Source organism: Anomalospiza imberbis, chromosome 13, assembly GCF_031753505.1.
Source record: "Anomalospiza imberbis isolate Cuckoo-Finch-1a 21T00152 chromosome 13, ASM3175350v1, whole genome shotgun sequence".
In the NCBI taxonomy this organism is placed as follows: domain Eukaryota; kingdom Metazoa; phylum Chordata; class Aves; order Passeriformes; family Viduidae; genus Anomalospiza; species Anomalospiza imberbis.
The window spans coordinates 18672105-18684255 of NC_089693.1; the positions used below are offsets into that span (position 1 = coordinate 18672105).

Sequence of the window (12151 nt, forward strand, 5' to 3'; positions counted from 1 at the left end):
GTGGATCGGCAGGAGGGTGGACAGGGTGTGGATCTGCAGGAGGTTGGACAGGGTTTGGATCTCCAGGAGCATGGACAGGGTGTGGATCCCAGGGCAGAGCCCAGGTCTGCCAGCAGAGACGCTCACCCAAAACCACCACCCCCAGGCTCGGTGTCCCAGACAGGAACAAAAAGTGGCAGCCAGCCCTCAGACGTCCCAGCTGGCAGCAGACTCGCCCGTCTGCCCTCTGCCCTTCTGCTTTCACATCCCGGCTTCTCCAGCCCCCCTTCCCTACAAACCCTCTCCGTTCCCGCTGCGTGGCCAGCCAGGCCGGGCGAGGCTGGCCGTGCTCCCCCGCGGGGACCCCAAAATGCCGAGGTGTGCACGGGGATCGCTCCGGGGATCAGGGCTGCCCTCTGCCCGGCACTCCGAGCTCGCCATTCCCGCTTTTCCCTTTCCCAAAGGTCGGGAGCGCCGCTGGAGCTGGCAGCCGGCACCGCCGGGCAATTAATCAGCGGCGCGTGGCTCTTAATTGCCAGGGCTGGCACTTGGCACTGCCCAGCCCCGCGCTCCCTCTGCCCTGCCCAGCAAGAGGCACCTCGGAGGTCACCGGGGCGCTGAATTCCCGCTGGGTTTGTGGGGCCCCTCATCCCTTAAAATAGGCAGAGTTTTCCCGGCAGGGCTTGGGGAAGCTGCCAGAACCGCCCAGGTCCGATCTGGGGACACAATGAAGGGACAGCTCCCCGTGCCCCTCCCTGCCTGCCCCTGTGCCCTGCCCAGCCTTCCCTGTGCCCAAAAGCTCCGAGAAACCGCTGAGCCCGAGCTGGAGAAGCTGGCACAGGATCTTCCAGGCTGATTTTGCAGCCAGGTTCAGTCCCAGCGTGCCCAGGAGAGGCAGAATCCCCTTCACACCCTCGCCCTTCCCAAAAACCCCACTGAAGCACCGTGACCCCATCACCGACATGCCTCGAGCCAGCCTGCCCAGACCTCCCCCAACTTGGCTGGGATTTGGAACCCCAGCCCCTAAATCTCTGTTAACCCAAGCAAATCTCCCAAGTTTTGAGTTTGAGCTCCAAGCTCAGCTCCTCCTCCTCTCCCACACTTCTCTCCTGCTGCCCTGGGGCTCCTTTGGGGGCTCTTCCTGAGTTCCCCGAGCCCTGCCGAGCCGCGAGCCGAAAACAAAGCAGCCCTAAACAATCATTTGGCCGGCGCAGAGGTGGTTGTTTATCCTGCAGCTCCCCGGGGACCGCCGTGAATCAGAGCCGAGAGAGGAAACAGCTCTGCCAGCCTCCAGCGAGCCTGGGCTGGGCTCGGAGCTGGCAACGGAGCTCCCGAACGCTTCCAGGAGCAGCTGCTGGGGTCCCTGGGCCTCTTAGAGCTGCTCCTAAGCCCTGCAAAGCTGGTCCTGAGTCCTCTGCCTGCAGCAGCTCAGATTAGGGAAGAGGTTTGGATCCTGGCGGGATGGGAGAGCAACCCTGCAACCCAAGCTGCAGGTCTGGGGTTTGAACAGCGTCAGGAGATGAGGATGAGGAGGCTGAGGGCATCTCAGCACCATAAAATCATGGAATTGTTGGGAGTGGAAGAGACCCTAAAGCTCATCCCGTTCCACCCTGTGCCAAGGGCAGGGCCACCTTGCATTGTGCCAGGGAGCTCCAAGCCCAGTCCAGCCTGGCCTTGGACACTCCCAGGGACAGGGCTGTGTCCCATTGTGTCCCCAAAGAATGGGACATCTCTGCTGGCAAACCCAAAGCTGCTTTTGACACTGGAAATAAAGGCCCGTGCCCTTGGAAGGCTTGGCCCTGCTGTCACCCCCGCTCCCAAATCCATTACCGGAGCTTCAGGGGACACAGGGCTCATTCCCAGTGCCTGGCTGACCCCTCCGAGCCCCTGTGCCCGGCGTTTGCCGCCAGCCCCGCGGCTGGGGCGGAATCAATAGCACCACTGTCCCTGGAAATGTCCCCTCTCCGGGGCCCGAATGGGAGAAAGGGCGGCTTTGTGCTCGGCAGAGCTCCGCGCCAGAGGGGAGGGAGCGGGGACATCAGATCAGGGACAGAGGCACCTCGGAAGGACGGCTGGGGGGAGGGAAGGGAGCAGGGACATCAAACCGGGGACAGAGGCACCCGGGGCATCCCGGAGGATGCCGGGGAGAGGGAAGGGAGCAGGAATATCTTATCGGGGCAGAGGCACCTAGCGCATCCCGGAATGGCTCCTGGTGGGGGAGGGAAGGGAGCAGGGACATCAGAGCAGGGACAGAGGCACCCGGGACATCCCTGAGCATCCCGGAGCCGGCTGTTCCCACCCCCGGAGCAGAGGGGCAGCGTGGGCTGCAGCCTCTCCCGGCAAACCCCATCTCCCGGCCCGGCTGGGGCTGAGTCAGCGCCGCCTTCCCTCTCTTCTCCCCTGCTCCAGCATTCCCGGCTGGCAGCGCCTCCCGCAGCCCAGACGCTCCTGAGTCACCGGCTCGCACCGCTCCCGGCTCCGGAAAAAAAGGAATTTGTGGGATTAAGCCCTTTTCTGACTTCTTCTGATTGCAATTTATAACACCTGTATTGCCTCACCCTTCACATGACACTGAAAATAGAATAAAGGGTTTCAAAACGCCTCTCAGTTGCCCCATCTCTCAGGCAGGAAAGGACTTGATCCAACAGGAATTCTGTGGGAATGCTGTGCTGGGGCAGTGCAGGATGGAGGGGATGGTTCCGAAGGGTTAAAATCAGGATTTGAAGTAAAGCATTTATCTGAAATATTTATCTGAAATAAATGGAAGTGGAAGCAGGATGGGAGCAGAACCTGCTGGGTTTTGGGAGCTGCAGTGGACACGAGGCAGATCCTTCATTTTCTGCCCATAAATTCCTTCAAAGTGGGAATAACCTTGGAATGGGAGGTGGGAGAGCGGGGTAGGGAGTCTGCCTGCTCCCAAAAATTGCCCACTCCCTGGAATTCCCTATCCTTGGAATTGCCCAACCCTGGGATCGCCCTCTCTTGGAATTGCCCTCTCCCAAAAATTGTCCACTCCCTGGAATTGCCTGCCCCTGAAATTGCCCTTTCCCCGGAATTCCCTGTCCCTGGAATTGCCCTCTCCTGGAATTCCCTGTCCCTGGAATTGTCCTCTCCTGGAATTGTCCCCTCCTGGAATTCCCTGTCACTGGAATTGCCCTCTCCTGGAATTGCCCCCTCCTGGAATTGCCTCTCCCAGAATTGCCCTCCCTCTCCCTGGAATTCCCTGCCCCTGGAATTGCCTGACCCTGGAATTGCCTGACCCTGGAATTGCCCACCCCTGGAATTGCCTGACCCTGGAATTGCCTGACCCTGGAATTGCCCACCCCTGGGATTGCCCTCTCCCAAAAATTGTCCACTACCTGGAATTCCCTTTCCCTAGAATTGCCCTTTCCCTGGAATTCCCTGCCCCTGGAATTGCCCACCCCTGGAATTGCCCCCTCCAGGAATTGCCCTGTATTGGAATTCCCTGTCCCCGGAATTCCCTGCCCCTGGAACTGCCCTTTCCTGAAATTCCCTGCTCCTGGAATTGCCCTTTCCCTGGAATTGCCACATCCTGGAATTGCCTTTTCCCTGGAATTGCCCCCTCCTGGACTTCCCTGCCCCTGAAATTGTCCTTTCCTGGAAATCCCTGTCCCTGGAATTGCCCTTTCCCTAGAATTGCCCACTCCTGGAACTGCCCTCCCCTGGAACTGCCTGCTCCCACAGGGCCCCTCGGCTGAGCTGTGCCACCCCGAGCTCTCCTGTCGCTGTCGCAGGACGGGGACACGCGGCCGAGCCGCCAGCACGTGGCAAGCCGGGACTGGCACGGGGAAAACCGGGATTGGCACGGGCGCTGTGCCGAGCGCTGGCAGCGCAGCGGAGCAGCCCCGGGAAGTGTCGCTGTGACGCGTGGCAGCGCTGTCACTCGCGGTGGCCCCGATGGCACTGCCACCTGCTCCGCTGCCCGCGCAGCCTCCGAATATTCCCCAGCCTGGATTCCTTTCCCCATCGCCGTGACACATTCCCACCTCGATGACAGCGCGTCCGGCGGGGATCGGCACAGGAAACGCTGACTGAAGTGCTGGGAATGTGGGAGTGTTCCTGGATGTCACCTGCGCCCTCATCCCGGCTCCGAGTCAGGGCGAGCACGCCGGGCTCTCCACATCGATCCCGCTGCTGGGACAGCAACAGGGAGCTGTCTGGAAGGGTGACACCGATCCCTGTCTTGCTCCCAAAGCCGTGACACCGGTTCATGTCCCGGTCCCAATGCAGTGACACCAGTCCCTGCCCCGCTCCTGGTCAGGATGCGGGGACACCAATCCTTGTCCCGTTGCCGGTCTGGATGTGGTGACACCGATCCCTGCCTTGCTCCCAATGTGGTGACACCAGTCCCTGTTCCACTCCCGATGCGGTGGCACCGGTCCCTGTCCCATTGCTGGTCTGGATTTGGTGACACCAGTCCCTGTCCCCCTCCCGATGTGGTGACATTGGTTCCTGTTCCACTCCTGATGCAGTGACACCAGTCCCTGTTCCACTCATGATGCGGTGACACTGGTCCTTGTTCCGCTCCCAGTGCGGTGACACCGGTCCCTGTCCCACTCCCAATGCGGTGACAACGGTCCCTGTCCCGCTCCCGATGTGGTGACACTGATCCCTGCCCTGCTCCCAATGCAGTGACACCAGTCCCTGTTCCACTCCCAATGTGGTGACACTGATCCCTGCCCTGCTCCCAGTGCAGTGACACCGGTCCCTGTCCCACTCCCGATGTGGTGACACTGATCCCTGCCCCACTCCCGATGTGGTGACACTGATCCCTGCCCTGCTCCCAGTGCAGTGACACCGGTCCCTGTCCCACTCCCGATGTGGTGACACTGATCCCTGCCCTGCTCCCGATGCGGTGACACCAGTCCCTGTCCCACTCCCAGTGTGGTGACAGGGATCCCTGTCCTGCTCCCGGTCCCAGTCAGGATGTGGTGACACCAGTCCCTGTCCCACTCCCGATGTGGTGACACTGGTCCCTGTCCCACTCCCGCTTCCCACAGGATGTGTGACGAGCAGCCCAGGTCCCCTTTTCCCGGGAATGTGATTCAGGGCCACTCCCTGAGTCACTCAGGACTCCATCCCAGCTCCGAAACGCCGCAGTGCAGCTGGAGTTTCGTCATTCCCTCAGGCTCAGCCGGACCAGGAGGACAATCCCTGGATTTCCCACCATCTCCCAGGGGGACAGGGACACTGCACAGCATTGCCAGGGTCCCCTCTGTCCCCAGAGCAGGGCTGGATTCACCACACCGCTGCCTCCCTCCTGCCCGGGCTCCAGCAGGATGCCAGCAAGAAGCCAAGCTGCATTTTCTCTCTCTTTCCTTTTTTTTTAGATGATCTATAAATTCCCAAATTGAGGCATTTCAGGAAGAGGAAATATGTCTCCAAGGAGCTGCTGTGCTAAGTTTTCCTTCCAGCGTGACTTTGCTCAAAGGGAACAGAGTGACACACGGGAACAGTGTGACACTGGGCAGGGGGGGGCACAGCAGGGACAGGAGTGTCCCGTTCCCATGGGATGGACGCCTCAGGCAGCCTGGTGGGACAGGAGTGTCCCATTCCCATGGGATGGATGCCTCAGGCAGCCTTGGCAGGCTCCTGGGACAGAGCCTGCAGCAATGGGGCTTTTTATAGGAACAGTCTGACTGTAAATGAGGCATTTCTGGAGCAGCGCTTTGGGCAGGTTTGCTCCGACCTGCCACAGAAGAATTGAAAGGTTGTGGCTGCAAGGTCCCAGCACGCTGCCACCACCATCCCACACCTCGTGAGAAGTGACACATTTCACATTTTCTGGACGGGTTTCCGAGAAGGAGGCGAAAGGAGAAACGCAAGAGGCAAGAAATGCGTGGAGGCCACTTCCTCTCTGCTGTCCCCTCCTGTCCCGGGCCTCTGCTGGGGCTGCACCCCAGGAGCAGGGTCCTGTTCCCCCAGAGTCCCCAGGGACACCTCTCTGGAGAAGGAGAGCCTGGAAGGAAGGGCTGAGGGATCACCCCAGAGCAGCCCTGTCGTGTTTCGTGTCGTCCCGTGCCCCAACCTGAGTCATTTCTCAAAGGAAGCAGAAGCAGCAGAGCAGAAGTGACAGTGACACCTCCAGGTTTCTGTCCCATCCCCCAGGAGTCCCCTCCGGGTCCAAATCCCACCCTGGCCCCATTTGTGCTCCCTCCACATTCCCCTCTCCTGTTCAGCCGGAGCTGACTGGAGTGTGGCCACCTGGCACTGCTTTCCTGCTCTCCCCTGTCCCTGAAAGGAGCAGGGACCCCCAAAAACTCCTGGAGAAACCAGACAGAAAGCTTCTGGCCGAAGTGAGCCATTCCCTGCTTCTGGTGTCCGGGGAATGCGCTGCTCCCTGCCACGGTTTCGTGCCCGTCCCACCCCGAGGCTGGAACGTGGATCAGCGAGTCCTGGTGACATTCCCGGTGTTCCAAAGCCTCTCCCGTGCCCCTGGGGCAGGGAAGGGCACGGGCCAGGTCCTCAGCGATGCCTGGGCTGGGCCTTCCCGCACGCATCCCAGGAAGGAGCAGTTAAAAGGTTTTCCAAAGAGCTTTCCCATCAACCCGGGCTGGGTAAAAGCCCTGACGGGAATTTTGCCGTTCTCTCCATCCTGCAGGAAAGGATGCGGTTTCCAAAAGCAGGGACTGGGGCTGTGGGCTGCTTTCCTTCCCATTTTCCAGCTGGGACCTGAGGGAAGCTCCAGCTGCTCACTCAGAACCAGCACAGACAGGGGGAGAGGATCTAGGGGGACACACAGCCCTAAAACCCCACTAAGGGGCCCAGGAGCTGGCGGGAAACCCCAAAAGAAGAGGTGTGAAAGCAGCCTGAGCCATCTCACACCTCTGTCTCACCCTGAGATCCCAGCAAGGCACAGCCCCGGGGCTCATCCGGAGTTTCTCAGCCCGCCTCGAGCGGCCCCGGGGCTCATCTGGAGTTTCTCATTTCCCCCACCCCGAGCCACTCTGGAGATGAGCAGCGATTCACTGCCCGCCAACAGAGCTCCGCGTTCTCTCTTTCTCTCATCTTATCTCATCTCTGCCTCCCCAGCCCTTCCGAGCGAAGAGCACAGCCTTGTGGGACCACCAACATCCTCACCCAGCGGGGTTTTCCACCCCAGCTGGGAATTCCTCCATCCCGCTTTTCCCCGGCTCCCTGCCCCCAGTCCCTGCGCTCCCGGGGTGCCCGCCGTGCCCCGGGGAGCTCCCTGCCATGCCCAGCTTTTCCCGAGCCGGGCAGACAATGGAGCCCGCATTAGCAGGGATAATCCATCCCACAAAAGCCGGCGATCCCGATGCCCGGCAGGGCCACGCTGCAGAGCACTCTCGGAGCACACAAATGCGCTTTTTCAGTGCCACGCTCCCGAAAGGAAATATCCTGGCGCGTCAACCATTCCCGAGCTATTTCTGGGAGCGCCTTGGGGGGAAAAACCCATTTGGTTTGGGAACTGAGCTGCCAGGCTTGGGACTTGGGATCCCAAAAGCTCTTCTGAGAGCTGTGCTGCTGATATCCCTGCTCCGAGCTGGAATTGATCCCAAACACCCACTCAGCCGGCAACAAAAGGGACCCCCAACCTGCACCCCGCAGGGAACAAGCCCTGGATTCAAAGCCGGGGCTCTGCTCACCCCACGCTCCAGGAACGCTGGAATTCTCTTTATTAAACGTCAGATCCCTGGCTGGCGGGCTCGGCAGCAATTCCATGAATACTAACATGGCCCCACTCTCGCTCCCCCCATAATTATGCAGCACTGGAGCTGCAAGGCGAGGCCGGAGCCTTTGATTCCGTGGATTTGTGCCATCCGGCAGGTCCAGCCTTCCCGGCTGCTCAGATTTAAATTTAGAGCCAGGTTTTGCCACTTTCCAAAGGCTCTGCTCTGCAGTGGCTGGTCCCAGGCTGTGATGATGGAATTTTACCCAACAATGGCACAAGCACTGCTGGATGTTGTGTCAACGCAACAAAGGATGGAATCGGAGGATCTGGGGAGCCCCTCCCAGCCCAGGAAAGTCAAATCCAGGCATTGATTTCCCAGGAAAGGCCTTCCAGGGGGTAAAAGCTGCCCCAAGCAGCTGCAGCAGCATCCAGCAGCAGAACAACCCCCTCCATCGACTTCCCTACCCCAGCTCCCTGCAGCTGGAAAACCCTTCCCAGGCAGAGGCTCCCTGCCCAGGGGTGGGCACAGGGCACGGCCACCTTGGCACCCTCGGGGATGGTCCGAGCGGGAAGATCCAGAGGTTTGATCCCTGTGGAATGCAGGTGAGGCCCTTCCTGGAAGGATCAGGAATAGCCCCACCGTGCCCTTCCCAGTGGGATTGGGAAGGATCCCAATGGGATCAGGAATGGCCCAACCATGCCCTTCCCAGAGGGATCAGGAATGACCTCACCACGCCCTTCCCAGTGGGACTGGGAAGGATTCCAATGGGATCAGTAATGGCCCCCCGTGCCCATCCCAGTGGGATCAGGAATGGCCCTGCCATGCCCTTCCCAGAAACATTGGGAAAGATCCCAATGGGATTGGGAAGGGCCCTACCATGCCTTTCCCAGAGGGATCAGGGATGGCCCCACCGTGCCCTTCCCAGTGGGATTGGGACGGATCCCAAAGGATCCTGGCCCACCTGCCATGCCCTTTCCAGTGGGATCAAGAATGGCCCTGCCACGCCCTTTCCAGTAGGATCAGGAAGGATCCCAATGGGATCAGGGATGGCCCTGCTGTGCCCTTCTCAGTGGGATCAGGGATGGCCCCACCGTGCCCTTCCCAGTGGGATTGGGATGGATCCCAAAGGATCCTGGCCCACCTGCCGTGCCCTTTCCAGTGGGATCAAGAATGGCCCTGCCACACCCTTTCCAGTAGGATCAGGAAGGATCCCAATGGGATCAGGGATGGCCCTGCTGTGCCCTTCTCAGTGGGATCAGGGATGGCCCCACCGTGCCCTTCCCAGTGGGATTGGGATGGATCCCAAAGGATCCTGGCCCACCTGCCATGCCCTTTCCAGTGGGATCAAGAATGGCCCTGCCACACCCTTTCCAGTAGGATCAGGAAGGATCCCAATGGGATCAGGGATGGCCCTGCTGTGCCCTTCTCAGTGGGATCAGGAACGGCCCCACCGTGCCCTTGCAGTCCCCTCCTGCTGCTGGAGGCTTCCCACAGCTGCCGTGAGCTGCAGGTGGGTGCCAGCCCCGGGCCATTCCAGGTTTGTGCCAGGGAATGGCACAGAGCCCTCCCCAGCACCCCTGTGTGCCCACTGGGGCAGCTCGAGGGCAGGTGCCTGGCTGGGATGGCCACGAATTCCTCAAGGAAACTCCCAGAACTCGCGGTGCCCTCTCCCTCCCACCCACCAGACGGGAATATTTGATCCCAGTGGATAATGAGACGTGGAATCATTGCTGCCCTGACCCAGCGAGCCAGGCCGGGGAGGGGACAGGTGACAGACGCAGAGGTGGCATTAAGGGATTTATTACCCAAACCCCACACCTAAATTACAGCTCCACATGCCGTTCCTGTGGCACTCCCACAGTGCACCACACGGGTGGGGCTGGGGCTGGCAGGAAAAGGGTGCCCAGCAGGAAGAAGCAGCCCTATTTTTGGAGCAGCTGGGAATAGCCACGGAGGTGGCTGGATCACATTTCCCCTCCCCGCTCACCTCCCAGCCCTTTTTCTGGATGCAAGATTTTCCCTAAAAAGCACCTTGGACTTAGATTTATTCTGTGCTCAAGCTTAGATTTAGTTTGTACTCAAGCACTCGGATCTAAATTTAGTCTGTCCCATTTAAGGCACCCAGCCTGACTGCATCACCCACAGAACACCTTCCCAGGCCGGTTTTCAGCAGTTCTGTCCCCAAATTGGCTGGTGCAGAGCTGGGAGTTTGGTCAGGAATTGGCATCTGGATCCTTTTTCCAGCCACAACTTCCATCAGTCGTGCCCTGCCTGTTGTTTTTGTGTCGTGCTCTTGCAACAGGAGGTGCCTGTGATTCACTCCATTTGTTTGGTTTGCTTTTCTTCTTTTTCAATCTGCGCACAGCAAAACATATTTCTTTTTTCTCTTTCTTTTTTTTCTTTCCCAACCAACATTTTCAGCTCCCAGCATCCCCCAGCACTGTGAAAAAGGAGAAAATAGCACTGCTGGGAAAACGAGCAGCTTTCTCCTGGAAATAGTGATGCTCCGAGAGCTTGGTGGGAAAGTGTCCTACAAAGATGTTTCACACCATGGGACCACAAAAAACCCCAGAGATGCAGTCACTGAGGAGTGAGGAGAAAAAGCTGCTGCTGGCACCAGAAATCCCTCCCTTGCCTCAACAGGAGGAGATGAAGACCTTAAGGATGATCTCATCCCATGCCCTGCCATGGACAGGGACACCTTCTACTCCAAGCCCCAGTGTCCATCCTGGCCTTGGGCACTGCCAGGGATCCAGGGGCAGCCACAGCTGCTCTGGGAATTCCATGCCACCCAGGAATGCCTTCCCAATATCCCATCTATCCCTGTCCTCTGGCAGTGGGAGACACTCCCTGTGTCCTGTCCCTCCAGCCCTGATCCCAAGCCCCTCTGCAGCTCTTTCCAGAAGGTTCTGGGGGGACCTTCTGCACCAGGGCACGGAGAGCTCCCTGCCAGCCCTGCTGACACAGCTCTCCCAGGCAAGGAGGCAGCCAAGCCTAGCAAAGCCCAGGAGCTGTTCCAGGCAGCCCAGGCGGATTCCCAGAACTGCCAATCCAAGGGCTCGCTGTACCCCGGGGCGGGCTGGAGCCAGCTCACCCCACCGTGGCAGCCAAGGGTCAAGTGCATAATCTTGCCTTCCCCCGGGGACCCCCTTATCTCTGCTTCCTGCGGCTTCCAGCTCACCTGCTAATGAGCTGGGAATAATTAAACAGCCGGAGCCCAGCCCACCCCGCGGTGGGATGAGAGTTTTCCTCGGATCTCTGCACGTGTGGCTGAGCAGGGACGAATTCCTGAGCGTGGCAGCAGCTCCAGCCCAGCCTGCGCTGCAAAGGCCGCGGGCTGCAGCAGCCCGAGCCCGCCCCAGGCTCCGTGCCACGCTCAGCGTTTTGCGATGCTCGGTGACTTTCCGGTCAGGAGACAGCCGGGCTGGGCTGCCCCCTCCGCTGTCACCCTCCCCCGGCCCTGGGACACGCGGGAGCCGCGCCGAGCAGCGAAAGCTCCGTGTGGGATGCGGCTGCGCCTTTCGCAAAGCACAGCCCAGCCGGGCAGGGGAAAATCCAGGGAGGCAGGGGAGGATGGAGAGGGAAGGGATGATGGGAACACTCCGCGAGCTCAGCCTGCAGGAACTCGGACCCCTCCGCAGGACACGGGGGAGGGCAGCAGCCGGGGACACGCCCGGGTCAACCACCAAAGAGAACGGGGCAGCAAAAATGACTCGAGCAGTGATGTGGAGCTCATCTTTGCTCCGGGCTCCGTGAGAGGAGAGAACCCTGCAGAGCCAGGAGTGCCGGGCAGCGACCACTTGCCCACGGCGACCTGGAGCTGGCCACCTGTGCGGGCTGCAGGGGCCACGGAGCGGCAGGACACGGTGCTCCAAAGTGGTGGGAATTGTTAATGCAGAAGCTCCGAGCAGCCGGGCAGGCCCGCGGTGTTCCTTTGTCTGCAGGTGTGAGCTCAGGGTTGTGCCACCTCGGCCTGGGTACGTTTTGTCCCAGTTGCCCCCGTCCCCCCAGCTATTTCTTACTGGGACTGGGGGCAAAAGCAGCGGGAGCTGCAGAGAGGGCAGGGTCTGGTGGACGCAGGGAGGCTCCAGGTATCACCCAACCGGTGGAATTTGAGCCTTTCGGTGTCAGTCTTCCCGGGCACGGTGCTGGTGAGGGGAGCGAGGCAAAGGGATGGAAAAGCAGCTGCAGCTTTGCCCGATTTCCTGCGCTGCAGGCAGGGAGGGATCGTTCCTGCCGAGAGCCCGGCTTTGCCCAGCCCCAGCAGTCCACACCCTCGCCCTCCTCAGGGCTGGGGCACGTGGAGGTGCCTTTGCATCACCTGCTGCCTGTGCGGGGCCGTGGCGTGGAAGAAATTTAATTAGGGGAGAGCTGCCAGCTCCCGCAGAGCCAAGGGCCAGCCCTGCACCACTGCAAAGGCAGCAGCGGGCCCGGAACGCTGCTCCCCACCCCCAGGAACGGGGGGCCGAGCTGGAAAGCAGCCCTGTAAGCTGAAAAGCAGCCCTGTAAGCTGAAAA

General features: G+C 60.3%; 1 protein-coding gene across 2 annotated transcripts in view; it reads right to left on the minus strand.

Annotated features, from left to right (window-relative positions):
• The window catches only part of SEMA7A (semaphorin 7A (JohnMiltonHagen blood group)), a 29222-nt gene that overhangs the window by 11537 nt on the left and 5534 nt on the right, over nucleotides 1-12151 (minus strand). The gene's annotated exons all lie outside the window — the stretch shown is intronic.